At 36.2% G+C, this 27,790-nt stretch overlaps 2 long non-coding RNA genes across 4 annotated transcripts; both read right to left on the reverse strand.

The window, feature by feature from the left end:
* Positions 1-14,766: 14,766 nt before the first annotated feature.
* On the reverse strand, positions 14,767-17,594 carry LOC145797011 (uncharacterized). The gene is made up of 2 exons (XR_014337929.1): positions 15,190-17,594; positions 14,767-15,110 (listed from the first exon to the last, which is right to left on the reverse strand). It is a non-coding gene; the product is annotated as an uncharacterized LOC145797011 (long non-coding RNA).
* A 3,350-nt stretch (positions 17,595-20,944) lies between these two features.
* Positions 20,945-27,080, reverse strand: LOC114312389 (uncharacterized). 3 transcript variants are annotated; one of them, XR_014337928.1, is made up of 6 exons: positions 26,922-27,080; positions 26,422-26,799; positions 25,289-25,341; positions 21,938-22,031; positions 21,259-21,453; positions 20,945-21,129 (listed from the first exon to the last, which is right to left on the reverse strand). It is a non-coding gene; the product is annotated as an uncharacterized LOC114312389 (long non-coding RNA). The 3 variants fall into 3 exon arrangements; XR_014337927.1 differs by lacking the exons at positions 26,422-26,799; positions 26,922-27,080 and having other exon boundaries at positions 20,945-20,980; positions 21,062-21,129; positions 25,289-26,344; XR_014337926.1 differs by lacking the exons at positions 26,422-26,799; positions 26,922-27,080 and having other exon boundaries at positions 25,289-26,344.
* Between the last annotated feature and the right edge of the window lie 710 nt (positions 27,081-27,790).

Below are 27,790 nucleotides of genomic sequence, written 5' to 3' on the forward strand. Positions count from 1 at the left end.
TAGTTTGGAACCTCTCCTCTATAAAGGAGAGGCTTGGCTTCATATCAAAGGGTTGAACAAAATTTACTAAGGCTTATAACCTCCCTCCTCCATTGTCATTATTCCAAGCTTCAAAACCCTAATTTTCTTGGTCCATTTGCACTACAACCCTTAGCACCACACCTCCATCATCCATTCCAGCACCTTGGAAGTCATTTGAAGAGGTTGAAAGCTCACCAACTTGGTCCAAAAGCTACTGGAGGTCGGCTCTTCAAGGGTAAGTGTCTATTTCCCTTAAACTTGCATTTTTTTGCTTCATTACTTAGCTTCACTTGCAAGTATTTCTGGGCTTTTTCATAAACTAGAAAGTGTCATATTTTGAGCTCCTCTTCAACTTTGTTTAAGGAAACTTTGCTGTTTAAGGTCATCTACTTCCCCTTTCCCTCTATCTCTCTTTTAGGGCTTTTTTTTCATCATACTTTAGACTTACTTGTGAACATTTTTGAGATTTGTTATAAACTGGAAAAAGCCTTGTTTTGACCTCCTCTTTAAGTTTTCTTGAGGTCACTTTTCTGTTTGGAGTCATCTCCTTCCTTGCATGCTTCATTCCTTCATATTTAGGGCTATGCATTAGAGCATTTGCATTGGACTTGTTTTAGCCTCTTAGCCACTGAAATCCAGAGGATTTTCAGTGGCTTTAATGAGGTTTTGAGCTTTGAAATCATGGAGGGGTGACCCTCTCACCCCTCATTTTCTTTACTAGCGTCATTGGCTTTCCAAAGGGGCTCTATTTTTCATGCATTGAAGTCACTTTTTGGGCCCAATTTTGTGGGTTTTAAGGTCTGCCTTAGGTCTGTCTGGGGCCCTTTTGATCATATTTTATGTCTATAGTGCATGTGCAGAACAATTCCATTCAAGGCCTTTTGAGGGGGCCTTTCATCGTATGCTTCCTTGACTGATTTCAGGGCCAATTTTGTGAGTTTTAGGGCTGTCATAACTCATTTCCAGAGTTGGTTTTTCCATGCTAAGTGTCTATCTTGTATGTGCTTAACAATCCCTTGCAAGGCCCTCCAAAGAAGCCCCTCATTTTTGCATGCATTGGCTGCATTTCAGTGATTATTTAGGCATATTTTGGCATATTTTATTCACTGTTTTTGGCTGGTTTGATGAGTTCTCATTTTCTTCATATACATGCCATGTAAACTATGCTTGTTAGCCAATGTTGCATGCTATGTTAGTCCATCATGTTAGCATCTTTTGGTCATGCTTTAAACCAGAAATGTGCATATTTTGGGACTGTCTTGGCTCTGTCTTTATGCTTCATGATCAAATAATGCTTGCTTTGTGCGCTTGTGGTTCAATGCATGTGCCTAGTTTTGAGTTTCGGGTCTTATTCCATGCATTGGGTGCCATATTTCCATGTTTCGGGACCATTTAGCATCATGTTTCAGTGCTAAAAATTACATGTTTGAATACCATGCTTCATCCTTGCCATGCTTTGGTAGAGTGGCATTTAATGCCTTAGGTTCGGTCCTCAGTTTGCGTGCATGTGTGCACGCATTTCGGTCATCTCATTCTCATCTTATGGCTACTGATGTGAGTGTGGCTGAGGTCCACTCATGATTGGTGTAAGTCCATTATGCATTGTGTATGCCTTTTCAATTCATAGCATTGCGTATGCTAGGTTGCGTGTTAGTGCATTGTGTATGCCATGTTACATCGAGCATCGTGTATGCCATCTCATTTGCATTGTGTTTGGGATAGGAGTTAGCCCGAGCACGGGAAACGAGGGACGTTTCGTACTCCGAGTGATGGAACGTGTCTCAATTCCCTATCACCGACACTCCGGATTACCCATGATGGAGTTTAGGTCTTGTTGTGTTTTCATGTGCATTCATTTCATATTAAGTCGTGCAATTTGGCTCCTCGGCCATCATGCATCGATATGCGTGATTGGTGGCACGAGGATCGAGGACTACACTCCCTGAAGAGTAGTCATGCATACATATATGAAATGCTTTGCCATGCCCCTTTGTTGCTCTCTGTTGCAGTAAATCAGAAATCAGTGGCCTTCTGGAGCGTTGCGCAATATTCCGAAAACAATTGCAAACAGAGGCAAACCGGGGCATCGTAATGGATTTCTACGCAAGGCAACTCGAGCATGCATCATTCATCATTTGGAACAGAGCTGAGGCGGTCCATGGATTTACGTAATTTACCTGCTTTCCTAGATTAATTTGTTAATTAATTAGGATTTTCTATTTATTCGGACTGTACTATTTATTCGGACTGTATTATTCATTCAGACTGTATTATTCTTTCGGACCCTCCGAGCGAGGGCAATGTTGTAATAAGTGTACGTGAGTGTGATGTATGTCTTCCAACCCCACATCTTTCTCCCTTTTATTTACCTGCTTATGATGGTTAGATTAGGACATGTTTCAATTAGCGTACAGTATGATAGCATGTTTGCATTCATTCATCTGTCTTGCATGCACCGGGCTCGGTGCATCATACTAACTGCATTTGTATTTCAATTCCAAGTTGAATACTTGTTAGTTGTAGCATTTCATATGCCATCTTTAGAATAGCCGAGCCTATCTTAGTTGCATTTTGCATGTCTTGCATTTGGCATTTCTATATAGTTAGGATCATGCATGGATTTCTAACATAGCTTCTGTTTTGGCTCGGAGTACTAGGTAAGATTTTATGCTTTAGCATCCTTGCATGAGTGTGAGTGTTGCCATGATAGCATGCTTGCCATGAGGCTAACGGCTTATGTGATATAACTACCTGAATGCCTGTGGGTGAAGGTTGGGTTATTTGAATTGGAACAATTCGTCAATTACGAGTTTTAAGCCCACTTGAGAGTGACAAATCATCATGTTTTCTAAGCCCACCTGAGGGTGGCAAATCCACATTTTAGCCTGGTTGCGAGTAGCAAACCATTTTCAAATAAACAAACATGAGATGTGTTGTTCCAATTCAGGCGATCCAGTCTATACTTGTATGTTGTGCGCATCACATAGTAAATCTAGGCTAATAACCGGAATAAGAATGCATAATGTTTTCAAAACTAGATATCATGGTTAGTAGAGGCCGATCTTTGATCGGGCGAGCGGGGGTGCTCACGAAGTGACCTTCCCCAATCGTACCCAAGTTCCCGAGCCGAGGCAACTTTGGTGATGATGGACACGTGGCCTTAGGCAATGAGTTAGGGTTTCCTAAATTTCCCCAAATAAAATATTTAGATGACGACTCTGTATCTGACAAAGCAGTCCATGTTTGGAACTTCTTTCAAAAAAATCTGTTTTCAAAAACGATTTGCCGGATTTGGACTCTTTGATGATTTCGTCAGTCTTGCATTGCACTCTGCGAGATTAGATACAGGACCGTGACATTGAGTCCTGAACTGTAGTGAGCCCAATGAACAAAACGGGGGGGATTCCCTCCCGGGACATTTAGGGACGTCTACAGTATACACACCCCATTTTTTACCGCCCTTAAGACTTGGGCACCTCATGTTGATAGCCTAATGGTGAAAAGCTATACTGTACACATGCTCAATTTTCTCAGCAAAAAGCCTCGATTCTCGAGTTTCAGCAAAAAGCTACGCTATACCTTGCATCACCTTTGGACCAAAACCTGATTTTTTTCAAGCCTGACCACCTAGAGGCTTGCAGGTCAACAGATGGCCAGCTGGCCAAAAATTGGTAGCCGGCCGTCCCCTACCTGACCGGCCGGTCGGCCAGCCAGGTTTCTCGACTAGTAGATATTTTCCTCATGTACATGCACTGCACCAACTGGCTTAATATAGATATTTACGACTAAGGCATAAGGTTTTCTATATATAGAGGACCATAACTTATGTTTTTAGGTTAGAAAAAATTCCAAGAGCTCAAATTCTTGAAAATCTCTCTCTCTCTCTCTCTCTCTCTCTCTTGCAACACGCATACACCCTACCTATACTTTCTAAACCAATATTTTAGCTCTCTTTGTTGAGATTCTTGAGTTTAAATTTCAACTCTTGAGGGTGCTTACTTATGAGTTTGTGAATCAAAGAGTTTCTTATCTTCAAGAGGTATAATCTTGGCCTTCTTTACACTACTTCTCCTCTATCTTTTGTTGTTGTTTTTGTACTGGCTTTACACTATTTTTATGGGCTGACACTTGTGGCTTAAAGCTATCAAAGGTGATAAGGTTAACCCCCATTCTTTGAACCTTTTTTTCTAAGATTTTGCCCTTGTGTTTCCCACTTCTTTCTCAACTTTTTTCCAACATTTTACCACTGCTTTTCAGAGTTTTTTAGAGGCTAAAAATGTAGTTTTGAAGTTCGAAAAATGGAGGGGTTAGCCACCCCTCCTTATGCTTGCTTACTAGCTTCATTTCTCCATTATTTTAGTTAACTTTTTTAGCTTTTTCATTCTAATTTCACCATTGTTTTTGTGAGTTTTAGGACTGTTTTAGTGTGTTTACTTCATTCATGCTTTGTATAGTATGCTTGTAGTGTTGTAGTCCTCATAGGTTTGGCAGTTTAGGCCTTAGACACCAACCTATTTGAGTTGATAGCTTTTATTTTATGATTTTCATACATGTATTCACACTTGTAATAACCATCTCTACACCCTCCCTCCTTTCTTGGTTTTATTTGTTTGAGAGTTGTTTCAAATGAGTGTTGTTTAAAGCATGCAAAAGAGACCCTTCCATGCTTAATTGTTTAATCTCTTCAGAGGCTCATTACCAAGACATTACATCTCTCTCATGTTAAGAATAACTTATTGTTTGACACTTCCCTCCATTTAGTGGACTTAATTCCCATTTTTGGACTAAATGATTAAAGAATGGAAAGGTAATTAAAAGAGGCTAATAAAATTGAACTAAAATGGTAACAAGAGTAATAAAATCAATTCAGGTTCAATCGGACGTTAATTAAATCCATTGAGTCTAGAGTCATTTCATACTCTCTAGTGATGATAATGGCTCAAGAATCAATGTCCACCACCTCCCTTGAGATAACTCCATGATAGGGAGGAGGTTTTGTTGGTCTTTACTTTCCATTTATTGAGACTTTGTCCCGTCAATTCATAGATCATCACACAACAAGTTTGCATTGATTGATGGTTTGCAAATCGAGACTACCCCTTCCTTGATCTGTTTCATGATAGGGAGAGGCAGGAAGGACAAACATCCCCTGAAAATACTCTGTTTGTGCTCTGTTTCCTTTCTGTTGTAGCAGGGCAGACCCCCAAAATAGTGGCCAGCCAGCCACCTAACCATCCAGCCGACCACTTTTTCTGGTCGGCCGGCCACTTCATTTTACATAGGCAATGCCATTTTCATGGCAGAACAAAGCAGAGGCTGGGGAGAAAACAGTTTAATTTTCTAACTGCAGCGCAGAATAGAAATTAGCAGTAAACAAAGAAGTTTTGGGGCAGAAATTCATGTTCACGCATGTGCACTTCTTCGCTATCTGTGGCTCATGAAATTAATGCTTTAATAGTAGTATATTGTAACTAAGTACTTAGATTTATTGGAACTTGTATTAGTGTCACAACCCAAACCTACCCGTAAAAGTTTGGCCATGACCAACTTGTACTGAGGCCTCAAAAGCAAAAGTTTTACAAAATAAATGCTAATCCATAACGGGGCCTAAAGCGATAGCAAATAAATAGCAGAATGTCCATTGTGCAGTGCTTATATGCCAAGATCATTAAACACCATAGTCAGATGATTCATATACATGGTTCATATATATATGTACAAATCATGTACGTTAACAACCCAAAAAAAAAAATTACATATTCACAAGTCCAAGCAACAGGCTTCAAAAGACTTAACAAATGTGGAGACAATTTCAAAAGACAAAAGGCTCCATTTGGAGGCTGAAGAAAACTGGCCCATCAAAAGTTTCCTGAAGCTGACCTAGGGCTGTCCTCCAAGCTTCACCTACATAAACATATATAAAAACGGAGTGAGCAAGGCTTAGTGAATAATAATAATGTAAGGAGGTTCGGGTGAATAGGCATATGTCTTGGAGAATATTTATTTAACGTATACATGTCCCTATAATCATATTCCAAAATGGCCTCGGGCCCATATAAGATGGAACGGCCTAGGGCCCAACGTAAGACGAAACGGCCTTAGGCCTAACATGATGCACAATGGCCTCAGGCCCAACATAATACATAACGGCCTTCGGCCAAACATATCAACAGCTGTTCTAGACTTTATAGGGTAGATAGAACATCGGCATGTCTCCATCTCCTTTTGCCTTAGAGCCATTAATCATAATAATTCATATCATGGTAGGGTAGATGGAACATCGACATGTCTCCACCTCCCTCAGCCTTAAGGCCATCATATATAACAGAAACAGAACGACCTTAGGTCCATTTCATATGCCATTGCTCATACTTGTACCATTGCTCAATCGTTTTCACCAAGGTATATTTTATGTAACGTATGCCATTCACAATCATAATACATAAATCAAAGCACAATTTAGCACACTTTATCTTGAATATACCAAACACAATCAAGGTACATAATTTATAAACAAAAATACAGAAATAAACATATCGTTACACTATTATTACTCACAGTGGTTTAGTCGAGCAACGGTCGATTCCGGTACGTGACCTACACATGGCACACAACTTGTAAGTAATTCACTTTTTCTTGGCCTTTTCTCTTTAGTCATTTGTCCGATTTGTTTAATTCTTATTCAATTGTCAGCATTTCAAAAGGATCAAATGTACACATTAACAAATTTAGAGGGTCAAAAAGAGTAACAGAAATGGACAAAATTTTTCCCTAATTCCCGCACGTGCGGAAGTCCCTCACCGCACATGCGGAGAGGTGTGCCACACGTGCCTTATTTCAGAATGCTGAAGTTGTTTTCCCTGTTTTCCACACGTGCGGCCGTGAGCCCCGCACGTGCAGTCCTGGGCCTGTTTGAGCAGCCCGAAAATTCAGCAATTTCAACCAATTTCACTTCAACAACATATCATATGATCATAATAAACATGAAACCTAAACTCAAGTGGATCATAACTTACTTTAATTTGGCATATACAACTCTAACTTTTATATTCCTTCATCTTCTTCATCTTTTCATGATATATAGATACAAACATATACATACATATATACATGAGTTAAAAACATGCCAAAATTAAAGATAAAAAGGCAATGGCCCACAATCTAACTCAAGACAACTCAAAACACAAGAATCAACCCTTTAATTAGCCAAATCCAAAGATTACATTTTCAATTTCATGAAATTGGTTAAGTTAAGACCATAACCCAAAACCCTAACTTATATACATGTAAGAAACTTCATTTTAAGATTTGATTCCAAGCAATTGAAGAAATATTGTTAGTATTTGAGTTGATTAACACTTACCTTGAGCCAATCTTTAAATTACTCTTCCAATCTCCAAGCTTAACTTGAATTCTCTTATTTTCTTTCTCTCTCTTGGGTGACTCTCCAGATTTTTCCACTCACCAAAATGAGAGGAGATGAGCTCAAAAGGGGCTTACATTACATATATATGTATATAGCTAAACTACTTGCCAAACAAGCTTTAACGAATCAGACTAAATAAATTTTCAATTATACTTCCCAAATGGCTCTAAAAATTCTCATTAACATATTCATGTACTCAATTTCGGTTTTTGAACTCATTAAAGTCATTAATTTCAGTTTCACAGTATAACTCTAGGAGTTTTAGCCAAAAAAAAAAACTAACTAATTCATTACGAATCAAATTTTTACAAAACTTCGTATTATGTTCTAAAAATCATGCTAATCATAATTGTAAAGTCAATTTCGATTTATCGTGCCTCTAAGGCTTTCAATTTTCAGTCTAAAGGTTGTAATTTCAACAAATGTTCTTATAATTGACAGATACACGTTCAGAAATATGGAATTCACACATTTAAACATGTAATTTCACATCAAGTACATAAGCACACATATAATCACACATATAATTAGGGAATCAAAGCAAATGTGAGAGTCGGGTTATTACAATTAGTTAGTTAGCATAGTTAATTAATTCATTCGGTTTGCAATAGCTAGTTAAAATTTGGATACTTGGGCATTCGGACCCTCCTACGTGAGGGCATATATGTAATAATGCATGTATGTCTTCCAACCCCCATTTCTTTCTCCCTTTTATTTACTCGCTTACGATGGATAGCATATAGCATCATATTTTCCTCAGCATTTTCCATGACTTGCATCCATTCGTCTTCCATGCATAAAGGTTCGGCTTATCATACTAATCAATGTCAATTTCAACTTTCTTAAATCGAATACATGCTTTACTGCATGCTTGAATTGACTCACATGCCATGCTAGGTGCCGAGCCTATTAATGCATATTGCATGTGTTGCATTAGGCATTTCATAGTTAGGATCATGCATTTTTCCAACTATTTTCTTTCTTTTGGCTCGCTTCGGATATTTTGGGGTACGCATGTTTTTGCTTTAGCATATTTACATGCGTGCGATTGTTGCCATGTCAAGCATATCTACCATGAGGCTAAGTGCTTAGTTAATATACTTGTTTGAAATGCTTGTGAATGGAGGCTCTTCACTTAAGTTGGGATGATTTGAATGAATATAAGTATGAGATCACTTTGTCAAGTGGTACATATTCAAAACACTTTTCAAAACAAACATGAAATCAAAACATTCCAACTTCTGTGAATTAGTCTATACTTGTATGTGTCACCTAGTGATGATAGCATAATAATCGAAAAAAGAGCATATAATGTACATAATAATCATATCATGATTAGTAGAGGCCGATCTTTGATCCGGTGAGTAAGGTGCTCAATTCATGACCTTTCCCTCTCATACCTAAGTTCTCGAGCCAAGACACTTTGGTGATGATCGACTAACGGCCTTTGGCACGAGTCACGGGTTTCCTAACTTTTCCAAACATATTTAGGTGGCGACTCTAAAATCTGGCAAAGCGGTCCATTTTTGACATTTTTTATTCAAAATCAAATTTTCAAAAGATTTGTCAGATTTGGACTCATTTGTGTATATTTATTTCACATTACACTTGTGAAATCAGATTCAGAACCACGGGAGTCCGAACTGTAGGCCTCTCATATTCGAGGAGACTAAACCCCTCCGATAAGCACCAAAAGCAAGCTACACCACGTTGATCAAGCATGTTTCCAACAAGACCTCAAAGTGAGTCGACCGGTGACAAGTATCATCCTAGAAACTTGGCACTATATTCACATAAATGCAACACATAAGTCCAAACACCTATCCTAACGATATGAAAACGCCCTCACCAAGCATAACAAACTCGCTATAGTAAAACCACTTCCCACAACACCAAGGTATTCAAACCCAGCTAACTCTAATACCAAGTTGTAACGCCCCACTTTTTATTTCACGGATACCATTACCAAATCCATTATTATAATACAATTTCAGAAAGAACGTTCGAAAATTCAATACATTAATAAGAACAATTAAGTAAAGGTTCTCTCATTCGAATGCAACATGAATGCAACATGAGTTATAATTAAATAAATTGCCCACAAGCTTACATCATTACATATAAAAGAAAAGGTCCAACCCTTTTTTATTTACAACAACGGCGTTCCGCCAACAAATAAAAAGGCATTGTGGCCAATAGATGAAGAAGATCCTCGATCTTGAACCACTTCTCAACATTCACCTGGAAAAAAAAAAATTAACAACGTGGGATGAACATAATGTCCAATAAGGATCCCAACATGATCCTAACAATAATAACTTATAGAGAACAATGATCATGAATGTTTCATCTCATACTATATAAATAATGTGACGGTTTATAACCAAAGTATACTTACATATGTACTTTTTCCAAAATCATCCAATTTATTCAACAATACAAACGGTTCACCTTCCCTTGTCATTTGCCATTTCATAAATATCACTCACCACTGGTTATTTGAAAACATGTTTATTTTTAGTACATTCATCGCATTTCTTGGCCTTAAACTCATGGTAAAAAAAAAACACTTTCAACAACTCACGAATATGCCCAAGTACATACGTATACATCTTACACGAAAACGGAAACAACACTTGTTTAACAACCTCTACCTAGTCATATAAGACAATCCGTACTCATTTAACCATAACCATCGCCATACTTGATATACACAAATACATTGGGATAATAATGATAAACAAACTCTATTTTACCTATCTTAAGCATGGTAAGCCAAGAATACACATTTTCATAACAAAATGCCAATTTACTAGACGCCAGCTGGAAAGTAATGGTACTTATACTAAGTTCTCCAAGCACTAGCTGGAAGGTAATGGTACCTTTGCCAAGTTCTCCAGGCGTTAGCTAGAAGATACTGGAACTTCTCATTCTAAGCGCTGCCAAGTTTTGCAAGCACTAGCTTCTTTTCTTTTTTTTTCTTCTCCTTTTCTCTTCTTCTTTTCTTTTTTCCAACTTCCCCCATGATCACACCACTCCCACTAAATAATCACTTCACCAACCCGCTGCATAATCACTTCACCAATCTACATGCACCGCACCCTCGTCAAGAAATTAGTAGAATACCGAAGGTGTCACGCATGAATGAAAAAGAAATTACATGAAAGCCACTAAATGTCAGTAGCGCTGTGGATTTCGACAAAAAATTTCTTTCTAATTCTATATTTATATTTTTCTTCTTTTCTAGTTCAACAAAAATGTTTAATCAATTACAAACTCTTAAAATGGCCAATACCCAGATTTGATTTTCCACTCCTCAGGTGACACATCAATCTCTCACCCTCTTTTTCTATCTATTTTTCTTTTATTTTAGTTGTCTAAATCTAATACTTCTTTGTTGCCAAACTATATATATGTGTGTATATTTAATAGATAGAAAACAATTCTTTCACAACACAGTGGAGATAATTTGTTTGGGTCAGTGAAGACATTGTGTTATTATCATCGTTAGTGCCAAAGCAACATGAATAAATGAGAATCGGTAAAGTGATTTGCTGGTGTGCAGGTGTTGCTTGGGAATTTGTTGAAGTTGGGATAGAATTTGCTATAGTTGGCAACAATGGGGAGGAAGAAGAAAGAATATATATATATATATATAGAGAGAGAGAGAGAGAGAGAGAGAGAAGACGAGGGCAAAAAGTTCAATTTACCTGTTTTGTTAACAGAAGTTAGTGTGCGTTTTAATCCACAAACTACATAGGATTATGTGATTATTTCCAAATGTTAAGATGATAAATTGCACATGGTCCAAACCATAGGAGGTAAGGTGATCTCTGCCCTCAAAGATTTTACAGCAAAGTTGTAAAGACGTTAATCTCATTTTTTTTTCTTACTTTATTGTTTTATTAATTTATTATTATTATGTTTATGTATGTATTTTTGGTAAAATGATAAGATTAAAATTGAAAAACAAAATAGAGTAGCACTGAAAAACAAAAGGATAAACTACTAATCACTATGCTTGGTTACCACTTTTCAAAAACGCTTTTTAAAAAATTCTACTTTCTTATTTTCCGTATTTTTTTTGTTTTTACTGAATTTTTTTAATATTTTGAGCAATTTTTTTTTTATTTTTAGACATACTTAACATAAATATACCTAAAAGGTTAAAAAAAAAAATTGAAAAAAACCTTTTAAAAATTCACTAAATACCAAAAATATAAAAAAAAAAAATATGAGAATTTAGTACATTTTTTGCATTTTTATGTATTTATTAATTTTTAAAAATATTTTTTTCACAAATTTTTTACTTTTTAGATACATCTAAGTAAGGTGTATCTAAAAAAGTAAAAAAAAAATGTTTAAAATTTTAAAAATATTCACTAAAAACAAAAAAATACGAAAATCAAAAAATTCAGTTTTCAAAAAACTTAATTCAAAAAACTCAAACCAAACACACTGAATAGGTCTTAATAGTTAGACTTAATTCCATTAAAATTTATAATTATTGACAAATTTTTGAAATTGTTGCTGAAAGTTCAAAATTAGTGACATTTTTTTTGATAATTTTTTTAAATTGTCACTAAAACTTATAATTAGTGACATTTTGTAACAAAATTTTCAAATTGTTACTGAAAATTAACAATTAGTGACGTTTTTTAATAGCGTTTGATGAAAACGTCATTAATTCTCACAAGACCTATTGAACGATAAGTTCACCTATTACGACCTACAAGTGAGTCCTCTACAAAACAAAATAGAGTAGCACACTAACAATGAAATTAGTAACCTCCATTTTTTACCAAATTATGTAGATCAAGATCAAGCTCATGGTCTGGATCTCCTCACCAAGTAAGATACCATAGATTAATTTTTTGGGGGGAAAAGAAACAATTATGCATCATTCACAGACTGCATGTGTACACACTGGCGTCATTAATAATATATTAACCTCTCTGAATTGGATGATTTGCCTGAGTTTTTTTGGAAAAGTGCATTACGAAAATTTGGAAAAACATATTTTAGCATTTAGGCCTCGTTTGGGAACAGGCTAATTTAGTAATTTTTTGGCTATTTAGTTAAAATATGAGCTAAAAAAAACTAGTATGTTTGGGATGACGTTTTGGCTTTTTACGAAAAGATATGCAAAAAGTAGAGAAAAAATAGAATTTTTGACTTTTTGGTATGAGTTATTAGCTTTTTGACTAAAAGGGAGGATTCCCAAATGAGGGTTTACTGTTATTATTAATATTATTATATCATTATGATTATGTCTGAATGAAATGTCATGGACTTATTGTTGAAACTTGATCTTGTTTGAGGCAGGATCAACTCAGGTAGTGGCTAACTTCTATACAACCGGAGTGAACTTTTTGTAGCCTGCTTGGATGAGACAGTTCGAGAGCATTTTTTTTTTATTGCATCTGAGTAGACTAATTATTTGAAAATGTCATTTATAAACCAATTCTAGGACTAGGTCTGAAAAAAATTTCATTATCATGAAGTTTGTCAATCGACTGAATCTGATCTTTGTGTTTTGTATTGTCATTAATTGTGAGTTAAAAACACTGTATGAATGGTTGGTGAATTTTTATTTATTTTATGATAGACTCTGGATTGTAGAACTGATCAGCTTATAACATTGAGGTTTGCTTTCTATGTCCAATGGAATTAGATATGTTGATGTGTGGACTTAAAAGACTCCACAAATGTTAATGCAGGATTATATTCATTTTTCTTCTGCAAACTTTGGGTCTTACGTAACAATCCCTCAACTGAACTACGGCTTAGGTTGTGTTTAGGTGAACAATAGCTCTAGTCATTCTAGCAGATGAGTAGGAAATGTTCACTAGTTGCGTTTGTAAGACTGCTTTTGAATCTTGAATCTTGAATTTTTTTATTTTTAGTTTGGATACATTGAGGGAGTTGTGGCCTACGGAGATGGAATCTTGGCTGTTGTAAGGCATGAACCTTTGATTTTAGAGGCTTAATATATTATGTCCAGTTATGATATTTGTAGTCTTTGAGTATGATTAATGGTGATGTTAGTAATGATTTATTATAATTATTATTTTGGTTATGATTTAATAAGTTTTTTGTTATATTTTATGTGATCTTGTGTTATGGTAACTTGCATATGATATACTGTTTTGAGGACGGAAATTCTAGAATGGCCCATTTATTTATGTTAGTATTAGTGTACAACTACAAGAAATTCGAGTTTTAGACATTTTTAAAATGCCACTAAAAGTCTGAAAATGCCACAAAATGTTACAGCAACAGTTAAATTTTCATCGTTAATACGATTGTCGCAATAGCTTTATCACATTTGAAAACTATCGCTAAAACCATTAGGCCCATTTTTTTAAAACGCCACAAAATCTTTGACATCCGCTCCTGCTTCTGCTACAAATTAACATGTGACGTCATCATGACGTCATTTAGTGACTTTTTTTTTAAAAAAATGCCACTTTTTTTGTTTTTCCGTTTTTTTCCTCCTAATTCTAAAATTTGAGCAGAATTACAATCAGTATCTTTTTTTTAGTTTTTTCCTTTTTTTCCTCCAAATTCTAAAATATGAGAAGAATTATAATCAATATCTTGTTCAAAGCATAACATTTCAGAAGATATGCACTGAAAGATTCAAATACAGTTATGAGGCCCCGTTTGCCAAGAATCTAAAATACAATAGAAGCCAAAGAATTTAACTAAAGAAGGTAGCTTGAAAATTTAACTATGAACACAAATGACTCAGATTCACATATGCACCAACCATACATCAAGCTAATTAAAATTTTTATACATCCAATATATTATAATCAACACATCATAAAATATTATACGGAGTTGGAAAAAAGTACATAAAAGGACTCAAACTCGTCTATGAACCTTGGACTGAGTTAATCCCATTGAATTCTACAGTATAGGAATTTTCTTCTAAGGCGTCTTCTGGTACTGAGTCTGAGTCTACAACACACGTGGTTGCTCCTGTATCCAGGATTACATTGTCACCTTCAATTCGAACACCTCCATACATTGATCTGATGAAGTTGCAGCCGATAATCATTTGAATCCTTCCGCCAAGATGAAACTTCACGCCTGAACTACCTTGATCTTGCCTCAAAAGAAAAGCCATCCACAAAAGAACTAGCTCATAATATTTCTGTAATCTACAACAGAGTTTGTTTATTAAGTAAAGTCTCTCTTAAGGAATTTCGAAATCTTTCGTTAGAAAATAGCTCCTTAAAGTTATCTGTGGAAAAACTTAACCAGATACTGATATTTATGGGCATCATACAGAGTATCCCAATGTGGCTGGGCAAATTAATTGCACATTTCTTGAGATGTTTACTACACACAATATATCCCAAAAAAACAATCCACGTGCAACAATCAACCATCATCGACTAAATTAGACACGGAATATATCGGAAAAAAAACAGTTCAATTCATATTGCTACGTGCTACAGTAGTATAGTATTTATATTGCTGACGTGCAATGTCAGTAGATGCATCCACTTCAATTCCTTACATTTGTTACAGAACTTAGGCCAAGACAATAAACCTCCATCACGGGTGTGTATCTCTGCCCTGATCTCTGACCGATTCATCTGCAAACTGTAGCTTCCTGGCCACCCCTCACCATATCAGTCAAAGGAAAAACCTTCATTATATTAGTGAGACATTAAACAGTCCAAAAAAATAAAAATAAAATAACTCCATTCACAACTTGGAAAGCTTACGTGTAATAGATCAATGGTGTATTGCTAGGGCTCTGGACCCTCCAAAGGCAAAAATATATTCAGTTTTAGCACAGCACACACTAATAATTTATAGAATCATCTATACCCGTAGAACATAACTCTGCTTAGAAAGTTTTTAAAAGAAGCAGCTGTCTAAAAATATAAACACAAATCATCATGATGCCCTAATGCAGAAGGTTGCATGAGATAAACTTTGATACATATATATTGTACAAATATCTAATTAGGGAATCATAAAATTATGTATCAGTTCACAAAAATACAAATATATGGGAATACATATGGGATACATAGGTAAGCCATAAATATATGACAGAGTCACACGAAGGAGCACAAAAAACTAAAGGTCAAAAAGTTATTTGACCTTGGAAGAACTCAAACAACAAGCACAGTTTTAGTTTATAATTAAGTTGCATTCATATCATCTGATTTAGCCAGCTTATAAGGTTTCTAAACCACTTGCCAAATTGAGAATCTAAAAATTCATGAATGCCTCCTCCAGACTGCAAGCAATCACGGGGTGGTCAACCACAAGTTTTTGAATTCAAGGATTGTCCCGTATAATATTACAAAGAAAAATATACCTTAACAGCAAAGTATGTCCACACATTTGGCTTGCTGTTAAAACTCAGCTCTGTAAAAAATCCAATGACTTGGTAAATGTTCATAATGAAACAAACCCCCCAAATAATATGATAAGGCGAGGAGTGACTGAGCAAGAAGAAAAGGATGCTGCGGCAAGGAACATAAGCTTCACCTAATCCCAATCTACCTAATCCCAATCTGGTAGGACGGACTCCAGAGATCAAGCACCGGGTATATCCGGTTAGTCTCAACTCATGGGATTCTTCTCATTCCACTTGTCACTCGGAACAGGACCAGTAGAAGCTGGCACAAGCTCAGTGCTAGGATGAAAGCCCCTAGTGGGAGTACTTTTTATCGTTCCCGCTAACCTCTTAAGAGTAAGGAAGGCCAAGGAAATGCTCTTCTTAATATGAATGGTAAGAAACTGAACCCAAAGAAAGGTAGCTAAACGGGAGTGATTCCTGACTATCAGTCAGGATGACCCGAGTTCTCTCGTTTTAGAGCAAGCAGAAGAAGTGGCTCAAGAGCTAAACTGGTATGAAAGGTAAATGGGAGGCGCCCAAACAAAAGAAAACTTTGGCACAGGATTCAGTTGAAAGGTGGAAAGGAAAGGTTTATCCGTTCATAATGATTGTAGAGTCCCCCCGGGTTGGAGGTTTAATAGTAGTCACATCAAGTCCTCCCCCTCTTACTCAAGATAGCTAGCAAGAGGAATACTACTTATTATCCATGAAAGAAGGCTTTGAAGAATGAAATAAATCTTATCTAAGGATAGAGAGGCCCCCACCTTCGTTTTCAGATACGAGTCAGTGAGCACTTTCTCCATTTATTTTCAAGCTTGCTCTTCAAACTGGCCTATCGCTCTCCTCTATGAAAAGGTTCTTCCTAAATTACTTTGAATAAGGCATCCATTCCCTTTTCAAATGAAAAGAAAACTATACTTTTTTCTTCATCATTGAAATCCTCCATTCAATCACAGTGCGCGGTGCTCTAAAAAAGCTCAATCTTTTAACGCTGAAACGAACAGATCAGGAATTTAACCTGGGATCCACCCGTTCCGATCCTTGCTTACTAAACGCACCCCCAGATATGTATGTTGCGAGAACCACATGATTCTTCCATATGGAAGGGAAGGAAGAAAGAAGGCAAACACGAATACTAAAAAGCGGTTCATGGGGACCTAAAAAAATAGTGGATAGAGAGCGCGGAACGGGCTTTCCAAGCATAAAACAATCCTTACCTACACATTACATGGCAACAGACGGAAGGCAGTTTTGTCATCGTTGTTAACCCCAGGCCCATTCCCATTCCCAATAATCTCCATGAAAAGACTACCATTATTCCCCAACGAACCAAGGGAGAATCGAGGCATGAAAAAACTTTTCTATGATCCGGTTATTTTCAAGTACGTATCATCTGCTGCGTTATCCGCCGCCTCTGCGGCCACCAAAAGAGTTTACTACTCCGTTGATCAATCCAACGCGGCTAGGCATCGGGCTCAATTCGGCATCAGGCAACAGAATCGGAAAGAAAAAACCTTACTCAAAACAAAGAAAACCGGGTAGGGGTCCTTTCAAGGAAATGGGATTTGTATTCTTAACCTACGGAGATACCGAAAGAAAGACGAGACTTGAAGCTTGAAAAGAAGAAGCTTTTTTTTCCCAACCGACTTGTGCGTGCTATTCCTTCCGCCCGGGTTCAAGGCTAAATAAAAGACTAGCCAAGGCTTACGTAGTGAAAAAGGGAACTAGCTCATCCCCCCAACCTCTTCAATTGGAGCTAGCTATAGAGATGTTTTTCTGGTAGTGACCCAGATTTAGGGGTTGTTTGGGATGACCTAAATAAATGCACTTTTTGTCTTTTTACGAAAAGATATGCAGAAAAGTAGAGAGATGATGTGATGGAAAAAAGATAAAAAGATAAAAAAGTATGTACTTATTTAGGATAGCCAAACTTGGCCTTAGACGCATTCCAAAAAGAAATTAAATATGGATTGAAAGGATTCAAAAGGCCCATAGCGAAAAAACATTTATCCAAAAGATTTATTCATTACTACTACATAAAGAACTACATTACATAAACAACCACATATGTCTTTACTAGAGCTTTAAAAGCATTATGCTAACTACATTAATTATTTAAAAAACATAAAGAAGTAACAAGATAGGCCTTAACAAGTAGACAAAAGATAAGGTAACTACTTTTCTTAATTTCTTCTAGTGGTTTTCCTGGTCACTGAAGGTGACAGCACGCACAATGAGTGCTTGCTGCTCCTCCCGCAACACTTGTAGCCTCCTCTCCAAATACCTTATGTTCTGTCTCGCAACGCCAATGCATTCTTCTGCCTCTGCAGGATCTCTTGCTCTAACATTTCTCAAAAAGAGGTTTAACACTCTACGACGCTCTTGAATTTTATTTTGTAGCTGCCCCATTTCGGTAGCAATTGCAAAAAGCCTGTTTGTAGCAGTCATAGCCACACATGTTGTTACTCAATTTTTTTGATTTGAATTTGATGAAGACACTTGTCAAGCCTCCATTTATAGAATGGTAGAATAATCTAGCCATGCAGCACGAATTTGATGGTAGGCACAATCCTTATTTTATTAGTTTTCTGCAGTTGATCGGGAAGGACTAGCAGAAGAGGAAAAGGCTGGAGGGCTTGGCTTTCAGTTGCTGCCAACTCTCTTTCGCTTTGCCCTTGACTTAGTAGGGACGATCCCTTGACTCACGCAAAGGCGAGCCTCCCTACACCTTTTCCTCACCGCCACTCTCATGACTTGGGATTTGAACCAATCAAGCAACTTTCTCTTTAAAACTAGCTGACAGAGCAGCTAACTCACTAGCTGACAAAGCGGCTAACTCACTAGCTAATAGAGATTGAACCTTGATACAAAGGCTAAAGTGGTTGCAGAAATGAATAAGCAGAGAGTTCACTAGATGATAGAGATATAAGTTGGCTATCTATTTCTTCAAGTGAGAGATCAAATCGAAAAATCTCGCCCAAAAGTGCCTTGACTAAGGCCAGTCACCGATTTCGAGTAAATCCTCTCAGTACAAATCAGAAAGTGAGTTCCAAGAAAGCGGTCGTTCACGTCAGGTTGATGTAGTTGCTTGTAGTCTAATTTTGTCGTGATTGTGTTGGTGTTCCGTGTACCTGAGTACAAGATCGAAAGCTTTGCATTCTTTCTTTTTTTTCGATATACCGCTCCGCGAGCAAGGAGCGAAAGAACCAAAGATCGGTGATGATGTTAGAATTTTCACCTATTTATTTAGTGATTGGTCTGCTAGTTTCTTTGATTCTACTCGGTGTTCCTTTTTCCAACAGTTCAACCTATCCCATTTTCATTCCTTTCCTCTTCCTAGCCACTATAGTTTTGTTTTTTTTATCATTTTTGTTTGAAAATAGGTTTGATTTGCTTCACACTTGATAGAAGCACTAGTCCCGCACGACTCCCATGTCTACTTGTTTGTCTGTCTGCTGTGCTCTTGTTTGAATTTACTGAATCAGGAATTAGCCTAAAGGGTGCATTCTTGAGGAGAAGCGTAGGCTTGGTGCTTCACTCGATAGAAGCGCGGAGAAAGAAGGAATAGCGCAGCTAGTTTCTAATTCAAGGGCAAAGCCAAAAAGAGCCAACAACAACTGAAAGCCAAACCCTCCAGCCTTTCCCTCTTCTGCTAGCCCTTCTCAATCAACTGTAAATAACTAATAAAATAAGGACTGTGTCTACTATCAAATTCGTGCCGCACAGCTAGATTACTCTACCACTCTATAAATGGAGGCTCGATAAGTGTCTTCATCAAATTCAAATCAAAGACATTGAGTAATAACACGTATGACTATAGCGGCTACAAATAGGCTTTCTGCAATTGCTGCCGAAATGGGACAACTGCAAAATAAAATTCAAGAGCGTCGTAGAGAGCTAAATCTCTTTTTGAGAAATGTTAGAGCAAGAGATCCTACAGAGACAGAAGAACGCATTGGTGCTGCCAGAGAGAACATAACAGATTTGGAGAGGAGGCGGTAAGTGCTGTGGGAGGAGCAGCAAGCACTCATTGTGCGTGCTATCACCCTCGGTGACCGGGAAAACCACTAGAAGAAATTAAAAAAAATAGTTACATATCTTCTGTCTACTTGTTAAGGTCTATCCTTTTACTTTTTTATGTTTTTTAAATAGTTACTGTAGTTAGCATAATACTTTTAAAGCTCTAGCAAAGACATATGTGGTTGTTTATATAATGTACTTCTTTATGTAGTAGTAATGAATAAATCTTTTGAATAAATGTTTTTTTCTCTACAGGCCTCTTGAATCCTTTCAATCCATATTTAATTTCTTTTTGGAATGCTCAAAATTCTACTTGCGCATCTAAATCTGAGTCACTACCAACAAAAACATCTCCGAACAAGATTCTAGCACCATACAAAATGTGTCCGAATAATAAAAGCAAATGAACTCTGCCCTAAAGTAAACCAACCCCTTAGATTGCTATGAAAAACACCATCAGATTTCAAAGTAGCACGATCAAATTCACAACTCTCAGGTGTCAATTGGGACCTGAGAGTTGTAACCAAGTCGTACAAGTGGGTTGACAAGGCAGTTGTGTTTAGGCCGGAGCTTGGGAACTGACAATCATCAATTATAGACAGGTTGTTAGTCATCTTTGCTCCAACTCCCTTCTACTCGTTCCACGCCCAATTTGATCAAACTCGTGTCTTGATTCAAGACTCGGATCCTCTCTTAATATAGAAGGAATTCATCCCAAAGCAAGGACCCAAGCTGGGAAGGTGCATAATATTGTAGTGTAAGCAAAAAGATAGGTCTGAAAGCGATGAGCAGCAAAAAGGTAGCTTAACAGCAAAACCCTCCTTTTACTAAAGTAGAGAAGTGGGAGATTGATTCGTTTAAGTAGTTAAGGCCATTAGCCTTTAATGGAATCACTAGTAATCGTGCATTAGCATGCCAGCTTTGCAGCTATTTCGGAGTGGGGTAATTTTCCTAAGAATAAGAAAGAGTAAAGAAGTACTTTGTTCGAATAAACGTGTGTCACGAATGAGATTGGTTCTCTTTTTACCTTCCTTTAGTTTATAATTAAGTTGCATTCATATCATCTGATTTAACCAGTCTATTAGGTTTCTAAGCCACTTACCAAATTGAGAATCTAAAAATTCATGAATGCCTCCTTCAGACTGCAAACAATCACGGGGTGGTCAACCACAAGTTTTTGAATTCAAGGATTGTCTCCTATAATATTACAAAGAAAAATATACCTTAACAGAAAAGTATGCCCACACATTTGGCTTGCTTTTAAAACTCAGCTCTGTAAAAATTCCAATGACTACAAAACCCACCCCCCCCCCCAAAAAAAAAAAAAAACCCAAAATAAATAAATAGATAAATAAATAATAATAAAAGAAATAAATGAGATAATAAAAGAAAGACTTCCAACTATCCTTGATAATCTAACCTGTACTTTCCCACTAGTAGGCTTAAAACCATCATCTGGATCCTCACTTGTTACACGCACAGCTATATCGTCATGAAAATGGCGTCGGACCTTCTTGTCAATCTTCTTAAGATCAGAAAGTCTGTATTTCGCATTGAGTGGTTCCCTGTTGAACCGGACATCTTTCATATAAACATCACCTATAGATCTAGAAACCTGAATCAAATAAAACCATGAAGTTTATAAATAGAATCAGTAATCAAGAAAGCATTCAAGATTCAAATTACTAGCTTCTAAAATGGAGAACATACTAAAACGATGAGTTTTTTTCTTCTCTTTTTTTAGTAAGTACTAAAATCTGAGAAAATATCTCTAGAGAATTTTCTTAAAATAAATGGTTTCAAAAGTAATAAAAATCAACAAGATCTGGTTCTTGCGTTTCCTTCAAACAATTAAAATCCATTGTTGTAATTTTCAAACTAAAGGCAACAAAGCTTGTATGTGGTACAATTTCTACTCCCCATTTTTTCCCCTTTCTTCGTAAGGTTAGGAATTAGTCACTACCATAAAGTGCTAAAGAAACTCATCCAAAAAATCACCTAATTTCTAGTTAAATAGGCACAGGAAAATAATTGACATAAATAACACAAAAAATTGTAAAGATTTTAAAACAAAACACCCAAATCTGGTAAGATTATACCGGGAATTTGCCAGAGAGGAATCCCCGTTCCCACTGCAACCTGTACTGCTGGCAGATTTATTTCAGCTATCCACTCAGTCACAGGGTGTTCTACCTACAGTAGAGCTTGTTGTAAGAAATTTATAATGATCATGGTGAACATACATGATAAAGAATAGGGACTAGGATTGGATATTATTGATAAAGAATTATTCTAGAGCTGAAACAGAGAACATAAGAAAAGTAAATCTAAGCTGAATTGGACTTTCTACGATCTTGTATGTCGAAGATAATGTAACTTTGTGAAGTAAAGAATTATGTTCTCACTATTCAATTCATTGCTCAAAAGACTTACAAAACAGAACAAGACATGAAAAGTTAAGAAATTATGTTATTACAGTTCAAGTAATTGCTCAATAGTCTTAAAACACAAACAAACACCACTACAAACATGTGTATCATTCATTCTAAATTTGAGTTTGAGTTTAGCAACACAGAAGAGAGAAGCCAGATCTGAGTTAGAATAGTAAATATGTAACAAAACTAACACTTCTTAGAAATCACCAACACCATCTTCAGGATTGCAATCTTTGGTGAAAATAATTCATCAAACTGCTGCAGATCAGGTCCCATGTGAACTGTGGGCTCACAACACCCAGTCTAGCTATTGCTTGCTCATTTGAATTTTGCTCCCTGGCTTTCATTTGGCTAGGAAGTAGTCAACGTTTGGTGACCAAACAATTCAATCCGGAAAATGATATTCAAACAGAATTTTTATACAAAATTTAAGACGACAATAATATAGCAATGACATTTTACAATTATGAACAAATGTGATTAATATTTTTGACTTCCAACAAATCCTTTAATGCTCATCGAAAGCATTCTAGTGGCCGATTGACACTAAGAGACCATAGCTAGGGGAACAAATGGGATTAGATACTTGGAGAGATTTTCATGACGACTTCAAAAGCTCAAGAGACACTGATAGGTCGACCTCACATGATCTTAAAACTAAAGCTAAAACCCTCTCTAGCACCAATTAGTTTTAAGAGAGACATGGTGAAAGCAATATTAACAGATTAAAAGGAACACCTTATGGAGAAAGATTTGGAATCATACACATAACATTGTAAATAAAATAAAATATTAACCCAATAGTACTAAATAAATTCTAAATAAGCACATCAAATATAGAGAGAGAGGGACGTGAATGGTGAGAGACGGATGTGAATGTTGTCTTTCACCATCAAGTGTAGCCAGTTATGAGGATAGTAAATTAATGTATCAACCAATCCAGTGATTTAAGTGAAGAGACCCTCCAATGCCAAACAGATCACCATCATCACACAAATCTAATGTAGATGATAGGTTAAAAGTATAACATCCAATATTCTTCAAACCTTCCAATGTGAATTTTATTCAAGCACATGATAACTGCCAAAAACATGGTGAGAAATTAAATTAGAATTTAAAACTAAAACCAGCATAATTCCAAATGTTCAATACCAAAAAAAAAAACAAAAAGCAGCAACTCCAAATTCAATAGCAAGGACAAGCAGTAATCCCATAAGCAAACAATGCACAATAATCCCATGTAAAAGTATCTCTAACAGCAGCAGCCACCAATTAAAATAGCAACATTAAATACACAACCTCATTACTAATTTTGAGATCATATTTTGTGAATACTTCATTCAACCAGTAGATTTAACAATTACATTGTCAAATTGTTCAAAAGACGTAGCCTCATACTAAATTTCCCCATATAACTACTGCAAAGTAAAATAAATTCAGAAGCCACAAAAAGAAACAAATCGAACACAGCCAAGGTTCTGAAAAGCGGTTGCGGTCGCCGTAACGGTGGCGGTGACGCGGTTGCGGTTGCGGGGTGTAAAGGCCGTAGTGTAACGGTTGCAGTAACCGGAACCGTGAATTTTTTTATTTTTTGCACAATTTGAAAAAAACTTACCGATACGCATATTTTTTTTCCATGATCATATTTATTGGGTTAAAAATAAATATTGATCAATTTTTATAAATTTTTAAGTATGATGCAATATATTTCATATTTTTAAATCACTATAAACTGAGTTTTTTACATTTTATTTTAATAATTAATGACTTTATATTATACAAAAAATCAATTACTAACTATTATACATAAGATAAACAATGACAAAAGTAAGAGAATAAATAAGAGGCTAAATATATATATATATATTTACATATTTTAACCAAGCCAAATAGATAATGACCACACTTATTATTATTATTATTATTATTTTCAAACAATATATAGATAGACACACACAAACAAAATGGTTTAGTAATAGCAGCTGAATAGAATAGCATAGGTCTTACAGTTTCAACAAATTAATAACATGTTCTTCATCTTCCCTCTTCTCTCTCTCTATCTCTTGCTCCTCCATTTTCTCTCTTTATCTTCTCTCTTCTCTCTTCTCTCTATCCCTCTTCCCCCATTTTTAGCTTCTTTTTTTGTGTTTTTTTTCGGAAGAAACAGTTTGGAACTGTTACGTAACGGTGCATAACAGGCCGTTACGGCTGTTACAGCACCGTTACGACCGCTACAGCAACCGCTACGGCCGACACACCTGTGAATCTCAATCACACTGCAAAAGCGACTGTAACGGGTGGCGATAACCGCCAAAACCGTTACCTAACGGCATTACGTAACGGTTGCGGCCGCTTTTTAAAACCTTGAACACAGCCTATAAATCACATTTGAAAGATGAATAGAAAAGGGCAAATCATACCTGTCATTGTCATAATCCATTTGGGCAAAAAGTATCATTTAGAACACTTGAATTGACAGTGTGTTTGGTTTGAGTTTTTTGAATTAAGTTATTTGAAAACTGAGTTTTTTTATTTTCGTGTTTTTTTGTTTTTAGTGAATATTTTTAAAATTTTAAACATTTTTTTTTACTTTTTTAGATGCACCTTACTTAGATGTATCTAAAAATTGTGAAAAAATATTTTAAAAAATTAAAAAATACATAAAAATACAAAAAATGTACCGCATTCTTGTTTTTTTTTTTTTTTGTATTTTTTGTATTTAGTGAATTTTTAAAAAGTTTTTTTCACAATTTTTTTACCTTTTAGGTATATTTATGTTAGCTATGTCTAAAAAGTAAAAAAAAAAATTTGCTTAAAATATTAAAAAAATTCACTAAAAACAAAAAAACACGGAAAACAAGAAAATAATTTTCTGAAAAGTGTTTTTTGAAAAACCTAACACCAAGCAATGAGATTAGTTTTTTTTTTTTATTTTTTAACATACAAGCAACAACTAGTAGAACATAAGCAACAACTTTTTTTTTAACACAAATAAGATACATAACAATCTCATACCTGAGTAGTGCAGATATTGTTGGCGGCCTTGTCCCTCCAGATATGTTTGCTCTCTTGTCAGCATTGCCATACACAGCAGATTTCCCCAAACAATTAGTAGAACATAGGCAGATTTCAATTAGACCAACCGTGGAAACATAATTGTATGTTCTTTCCAAGCAAATAAAAATGAGTAAACCAAAAAAACAAAAACAAAAAAGAATCTAGATCTTGATGTTCTTTTCCTAGTGGAGAGGTTGGGTACTCAAAAGGGAAAATCAACAATGTTAATATATAACTTACATCAAGAAAGAAATCGTAAATTCTTGGTTATACTTTTAATTTCTGCCTTAAAATTGCACACCCATATAATAAATCATGAAAATCATGCCAAGAAAAGACTATATTAGCAACATCGAAAAGAACATTCAATTGATTCTTGGAAAAGAAAAATAAATCCTCAGTTAGCAATCTGAACCAGCCACTCAGCAATACAAAAGAAGCCTCATATAAAGTTAAAGGAAGTACCAAAAGGAGACTATTGTGGTGACAGCAAGCAAAAGAGGCTTTTATAAACTAACTGAAAGTACCAAAAAGAGCCTTTTATGGACTAACTTGAGATTCCTTGACAAAAATTAATGCATCCAAAACAATAAACATGGGTTTTCAAGGAATAAAGCTACAGATGGGAGGTTAAAAGAGATCCGATACACATAAAACCTTTCACTAACTAACATAGATTCCATGCTCTTCTTCTGCAAATTAAGCCTCAAAAGCTTGTAACGATCTCAAATTTATAGCAGAAACAAGCAAAAGACATGAAATGAGGATGGCCGAGTTTAGAATTTACACATTGACAATTAATTGAAGAGAAACCTTGCTGGAAAGGATAAATACACAGGTTAAATCAAATTAGTCCAAAAACCATACTAATCCAATGGTTCACAAAATTAGTGATCATGACAGGTTAAAGAAGATTACGTTAGTGAATGATAAATTCACTTATCAAGATGCCTCTATACCGCTATACCAATTTATAAAATAAAAAATAATAATAATAGTTAAAAAAAAAAAAAACAACAACAACAACAGACTAGCAAAATTTCCCAATCTCTCAATACAAAATAGGCGATACAGAACAGTCTAATCCACACCTGTTCTAGTTTTCTGGGAACAGAAAAGCCTATCATTTCATCAGCTGGTTTCCAGCCAGGTCATGGTGAGAACGATTTTGTAGTTGCAGAGGAAAGCTCTTCCGTTGCTGAGGGTGGTGGTTAAGCAATGAAGTCGCCATCGACGCCGTTGGATTAGGCGGCAACATCCTCACCGCACCACCACCGCTGGCGGTGGCGGCGACTCCATCGTCATCGTCATCATTCATGCTCTCCTCTGAACTGTCCTCACCACCATCTTCTCTATTACTCCCGTGAATCAACCTATCTCCTCTCCTCCTCTTGCTCCGACTCGACCGATCTCGGTCCCGGTCCCTGTCTCGATCCCGATCATTCTTCACCCAACTGGTCTATCTTCCTCTGCAAAATTACCAGAATCAGAATCAAGAAAAACAAAAACCCGTCAAGAAATTTCAACCAAATCGATTCAAGAATAATCAATGGATTTAGAATTAGATCTGAACAAGTAATCGAAATCGAACCGAGTGAATCTCTCAAAGAGAATGAGGAGAGACACAGAAAACCTAGATCTAGGACACAAAGAAAACGATAAGAGAGAAATGAAGACGGAAAACAAAATGACGGAAAGAGAGAGGGAGAGAAAGGAGACGGAGCACCGTTATAAAGTGGAATGCGTGTTTATAAGAGAAGATAACGCGGGTCGGGTTTGGAATGACTTAAATAAGTGTATTTTTTATCTTTTTATGAAAGGATATTCAAAAAAGTAGAGAGATGATATGATGAAAAAAATATAAAAAGATGAATTATTTGAAACTTCCCAAACTTTGTCTTAATTTCTCTTTATGTGTCGTTTGATGCAATAAGAAAAATATGAAAGTTTGAAAAAACGCAGCATACATCATTTGAGAAGATATCTGTCAATTTACCAAACTATTCTTCGTCTTATGTAATCTCTTCTACTGTTGATTTCTTCCTCCTCCTTTAAGTTGCGCTTCCAACTCCTGTGAACAACTCAAGATGTTGGCTTCTACCACTGACACTGCCTCCGAAATCGCCATCCACATCCTCGTCGTTGCCGGATCTGCACCATCAGGTAAGCCGAAAACCCTCTTTCATTGTTGTCTTCTTGCAAATATTGACAGATCAATTTCCATGAAATATTTGTTCAAAAATTAACGGATCAGTTGCTGTATAACTTATATATGCTATAATGTTGCTCCATATTCATTCCCACTTGCGATTTCGACTTGTTTGATGTTTGTATTTCCGATCTTTGGTCGTCGGTGTTCTGTGAACACAGACATGTCTATGTACTCATCCCTTTCGATCGATCACTGTACAAGTAAAACGGAAGAACACTATGTTGCACCAAGGGTTGAGGCTTGGGTGC

Source organism: Camellia sinensis, chromosome 8, assembly GCF_055761805.1.
Source record: "Camellia sinensis isolate YWXY chromosome 8, ASM5576180v1, whole genome shotgun sequence".
Classification (NCBI taxonomy): domain Eukaryota; kingdom Viridiplantae; phylum Streptophyta; class Magnoliopsida; order Ericales; family Theaceae; genus Camellia; species Camellia sinensis.